The sequence below is a fragment of the Rattus rattus genome, chromosome 5 (genome assembly GCF_011064425.1).
Source record: "Rattus rattus isolate New Zealand chromosome 5, Rrattus_CSIRO_v1, whole genome shotgun sequence".
In the NCBI taxonomy this organism is placed as follows: domain Eukaryota; kingdom Metazoa; phylum Chordata; class Mammalia; order Rodentia; family Muridae; genus Rattus; species Rattus rattus.
This window is the reverse complement of record NC_046158.1, coordinates 139419822-139425523: the sequence shown is the minus strand read 5'-3', so window position 1 is coordinate 139425523 and position 5702 is coordinate 139419822. Positions and strand designations below refer to the sequence as shown.

The 5702-nt window shown below is 42.1% G+C and overlaps 1 non-coding gene across 1 annotated transcript; it reads right to left on the bottom strand.

Moving 5' to 3' along the window:
• Positions 1-3575: 3575 nt before the first annotated feature.
• LOC116902466 lies at positions 3576-3680 on the bottom strand. The gene has a single exon (XR_004388084.1). It is a non-coding gene; the product is annotated as a U6 spliceosomal RNA (small nuclear RNA).
• Positions 3681-5702: the final 2022 nt, after the last annotated feature.

The following is a 5702-nucleotide window of genomic DNA, read 5'->3' as shown; positions in this document are numbered from 1 at the left end:
CTCTCTCTCTCTCTCTCTGTCTCTCGTTTACCATTCTCATCTTGTTAATGACAAGGAGAGCAGCTCTGGGGACACCTATGCATCTAGCATGCATGAGTTCCTAGATAAAAAAAAAGAAGAAGAAAAAAAAAGAAAAAAAAAAGAGAAGTAATACCCCATTTCCAGTCATCTATTTCTAAACTACATCACACTTGGGAACTTAAGGGAAGAGCAATCTTCCTTATAATTCTGAATCAGCAATTAAGTCAAAGCTTGGAAGATCATTTTTGTCTCTGCTTCACTGAGATGGTTCTTCTGTGGCCAGTGGATTTCATTCACGATGGTTTCCTTACAGGGCTTATATATTGGTGCTGGGAGTTCACTAGGAACTGTCAGTCACGACTCAGTTCTCTTCAAAAGGGTTTCTCTGGCTTACTAAACGTCCTCAGAGTAAAGTGGTAAAGTTCCAGGAAGAAGATCATGGTGGGACTGCTGTAGTGTCTTTGGGGCATCCAGAAGCCCCGGACTTGATTTCTGTACCACTCTGTTGGCCCAGCAAACTCCTAAGGATAGCACAGATTCAGAGGGTGAGAGACTGGTTCCCACCTATGAACAGAAAAAGGAGCAAAGACCTTGACACCGTCTTTCATCTCTTGCCTCTACTTTGTGCAAAGTGGGAGCGCAAGCTCGGTAGCTCGGCTGACAAACAGGGCTGCACATTCAGGACCCCATACAACTTCATCCCACATCCTGAAGCTCTGAGAGTGAGTAGCAGAGTTCTGGCTGGAGCAGTGATTGGGGGGTCCCCCTTGTCATCCAGGGGTGGTGGATTCCTGACAGGGGGAGTTGTCTTTGACCATCAGAGCTGATATTTATCAGCTGGGTACCCTTCAGAGTGTTGCTTTAACTAGATCACAACTTTCTCTGTCACAAAGTGGACACAATGGTACCTACCTTGATTGCTTTGCAAATCGTGAAGATGCCAGCAGCCTCTCTGAAGGAGGGTAATACTTAATAAAACAGACATTCAATAAACTGGAGTTAGATACTCGTTTGAGTGTCCAAGCTAATTTTCCGTGACACTTTCAAGAGCTACTAAGTCTGAGGCTGTTAGGACGACTTCTGTCACTGTTAAGCTGTTTCTCCTGACCTTTTGCTAACCAGCTTTTAATTTTTACAAGAGCACAATTTAAATTAGAGGCACAAATTAAATATTTTAAAAAAATTTAGAAAAATGAGAAATCATGTTCTCATGAGAAGCAAAAGTTGAAACTTTGGAATATTCGTTAAGAAATCCAGGAAGTGGCCAATGCAAGAAACCCAGTGCCAGTCTAGGTCTTTCTCCCCAGACCTGACTTGGCATTAAAGGCAATTGGTCATCACTGGACTTTGTGGGACACCCTGCTCTGTTACATGTGGTGACTGTCCTTATCCTGGGAACAGAGCCCAGTTTTTATGTTCTTCCACAGACATGCATGACAAGAAGTGAAAATGTGTAGGGACCTTTACGGCTTAGGGTTGGGGTAGGCACAAACACATTTTGCCCCATTTTGTTGGTCAAATTCAGTCTCTTTAAAGTCAAGGCAAATGGTCTTGACTCAGGGAGGAGTCAAGAACTAGGGCCAATACCATACACCACAGTCTACCATGCTGGAACCTTTTGGTGGGGATGAGGCAATAAGCGGCTGAAATTACATACCTCTCTTATGTTGAGGTTAACATTTTTCACTTAATAAGTGGTGGAAATTTTCAGACCTAGTGTAACTTAGCTTTCTGCACTAAAGCTTTTAAGAGCTTCTCTTCTAGTCTATGAAGTGCAAGTTCCACAATTGCCGAACTGGCTTCCTCTTACCTTCATTTGCTAAGATCATTTGTCCCAGATTGTATGTGTAATTATGATCATAGCTCTGGATTCGTATGCAACCATGTTAATATTCCTGTGTTATTGGGCCAATGTTAATGGTTCCATCTACACTGACACATTTTCCACTTTTAGAAAAGGCATTCTCATTGATGTAGTGGTGAAGGGTAGTAGGAAGCCAAGATCTGCACACTATGGAGTGTCATTCCTTCCAGGATCTCTAAGCTCACCCCAATCTCCAGGATCTCTAAGCTCACCCCAATCCTCCCTTTTATATGTAAACCTTTTAATTGATGGCAAACCTAACTCTGAATATTCTGATACATGTGAAAAAGCATGGTTACATTGATTCCAAGAAGATACACCACTTCATCTTTTCCTTCCATGTTTTATTCTTATTTTTTTTAAATCCCAATTAAATGTTGGGTATGTTTTATCAAGTTAGTAATGTTCAGTAAGAAAGACCTTTCTCTTCTCTCCAATCCATCCATCCATCCATCCATCCATCCATCCATCCATCCATCCATCCATCCGTCCATTCATATTCACAGTATCACTCACATACAGCTTCTTCTTTACTGGAATATAATAGAGTTTGGACACTCAACTAGTTCCCAACATTCCACAATGAAGCCATTTTAATGGGGGGTCTAGATTTCCTTCTGAGTTATTATATGAAGAGAGACTGGGGGACCCAGGCATGTCCCCATCATTCTTTGAATCTTTTATGATGCAATGTAGTAATCTAGGGTTACCTTCTGTTTCCCTTGCTTCATTACTGATGTGCTCATTCTTCTAGCTAAGAATGGCATCTGGAAGCCAAGAACTTTGTGCTATGAGAGTCACTTCTCCTAGGGCCACTAAGCGTATATGTACTGTTCTCTCATTCTTTCAACTAAAATACTTCTCCCTGCCCTTGCGTGTTATGAAATTTCTCATTACATGTTCAAAAGCTAATTACCTTTCTGTTACATCAAACAAATAGTATGATGTCTCCTCTAAGTTTGCCCTTTGGTTTTGGACTGTATTTTGTTTTCGTTTCAACTAAAGAAGCCTATCTCTCTTCTTCCCCTCTCCCTTTCTTTCTCGCCGGCCAGCAAGCTTAGCCAAAATAATGAGCTTCAGCTTTAGGGAGAAAGAATTGAGGTGGATAACACAAAAGGAAGGAACCCAACCCATCATCCTCTGACCTCTACATACATGTGCATTCACGCATTCATTTGCACATGTGTATGTGCGTATACCACAAACCTCCATACACAAAATTAAAAAAAATATAAGTTGAACACATGGGATAGTTCATATGTGTGTGGATTTGCATGGATACAACATTTTACCGATCTGAGGATTTTTGAGTAATTTTCAAATTTCACCACTGTGAATAGCATGGCTTTGAATGTGTTGAACCATGTGCAGTGATACACATGTTTGATCATACCCGTAAGTAGAATTGCTGGGTTTCAGAGTATATATACATAGTCACTAGTAGAAAACACAATTCATTGTTTCTTAGGGTAGCAATGCTATGCTGTGCCCACTGAGACACGGGACAAAAAAGTCTTCAGATTTCACCACACCTGTCATACTCTGTATTTTCCTCATCATAAACACTGTTTATCTCCCTAAAGATGCACTGGCACTCATCCTTCTGGGAAATGCCTGTTTGTGTCTTTGCCCCTTTTTAATTAGGTTGCTTATGATTTTATGTTCCAGTATCTACGAATATCATTTTTTTAAAAATATGGAACGCTTCACGAATTTGTGTGTCATCCTTGTACAGGGGCCGTGCTAACTTCTCTGTATCGTTCCAACTTTAGTATATGTGCGCTGAAGCGAGCACTACAAATATCATTTTGAGGAAGTTTTTTTGTTTTGTTTTGTTTTTTGTTTTTTTGAAGCAGGGTCTTAATGTGTAGCCATGACTTTATTTTGACTTGGGGGAATTACCATGCATATTTGATGAAATAAATTCTATCTTTGTTTTTATGACTTGGAGTCCAGTCTAGCAACGTTGCCCACCCTACACATATTTAAATATTAATCTGTTTTCATTTCTACTTTGCTGTCTTTGTCATTGGTAGACAAGCTACACTCCTGAGCTGACGGTTTGCTGCCTGGGACGTGAAACTTTGTACTGCACAGGCAGGTACTCAGGTTTTTCTGGGTCTCCACTCTGCCCCCTTTGAGGCTCCATCCAAGCTTGGCTGTGGCCTGGCCCAGCCTGAATGTAATTGTCTGGAGCTACAAGGTTTATTTCCAGCAGATCTGAGTCATTTTTCCTTTCCAAGAAACCCAGGAGTATAACACTTACTGGATTCTCTGGAAGATTCAACTAAATGACTTTATAAAGGAATACACAGAGGTTCAGAAAGGTGAGCTACTTCACCAACACTTCGTAGTCAGAATATGAGAGAGACATGGAGATCTAGGGGTTTCCTTTACACAAGTGGTTCAGCACTTAAAAAATTTGATGGTAGATTAAGTAAGTGGGAACATAAACCTTCTCTTTCCTCGTGTTCCCATATCAGGATGCTAGAAAGCCCATGTAGCTTTTCAACTCTTCTTTTATTCCATAGCCTGGGTCCCTAGCCTCTCTTCACATAATAATTCAGAAGGACACACCTTTTGTCACAGTCAGACCATACCTCTTTGCTGCTTTCATTGTTCTCCACTTGCACTGAAGCCTAGGCTCTCCTTCTTGCTCTCCATGTCTGCCACGCTCCACGTCTCTAACTCCATCTCCCCTCCTCCCTCTTCCTTAGCTCCTCAGCCACACAGATCTCTGCTGTAGTCCTTGAGTGTGACGAGTTTTTAAGGTCTTTGCCTCTGCTGTTATTTTTTTTTTTCCTTTCTGGAAATAATTTTGTAAAAGAAAGATGGACAATGTTTCTAGAAAGAAAACTGAGGCAAAATTACCCTCCAGAACAACTTTACTAGGAGGATTATCTGTTCATGGCCTTAGACAGCCGTGATAGGTCTCAGGGGGACATAGCCTCTTCACACAATGGTAATTTCTGACTCTCACAGGCTTTCAGAAGAGTGGAGGATGAACGAGGGCCACATCAAGTGACCTGGCCTACATGTTAGAAATCAAGCATGGATAAAAGGAAAATTATAATTCAAGGTTGTCTTGGGGCTGCAGCTGGAGGGAAAACACTCGGAGATGCGGTTGTGGTAAGCCTGCTATCAACTGTCCAGTTGGAGACACTGGCGAGGCATGGCCAGAGAGGAAAGAGAGGGGGGAGGGGGAGGCGAGGAAGAGGTGGGGAGGGAGGGAGGGAGAGAGAGAGAGAGCGCTAGCCCTCAGCTAAGAGGATCTATGATGTAACAACATCTGCATTCGCTCTTGTGTGAGCATTTTTTCATATCTTCCAGTTAGTATGTAAGCTTAAGATTTCACCTTGAAGAAGCTTTCCTGGTTCCTCCTGGGAAGACTGGAATCACTCTTCCTCTGTAATGCTTTCCAGTACTCCCAGTTTCCTTTCTGGACAGAGCTTGGGAGCTTATCCCAGTTGGGGATTAACTTCTTTGTTTATTACTTCTCTCCATCCCATCTCTGCAAGGAACTGCACACTCTAGCAGCTTGTCCCATTTGTTCGGATCCCCAGGGGCTGAGTCAAGGCCTACCATTCATTCATTCAGTATTTGTTGAGGCAGTGAGGGAATCCAGTAGGCACTCAATAATTAGTGGTTTAGCGGTTTCCACTTCTGTCCTCTAAAAGAATACACACACACACACACACACACACACACACACACACACACACACACACGATGGTACACGCAACCTGAAGGAACTTGAAGAAGACAATGGACAATGGAAATAACAGCTCAGTGACTGAGTCTGGTGAGTCTCGAAATA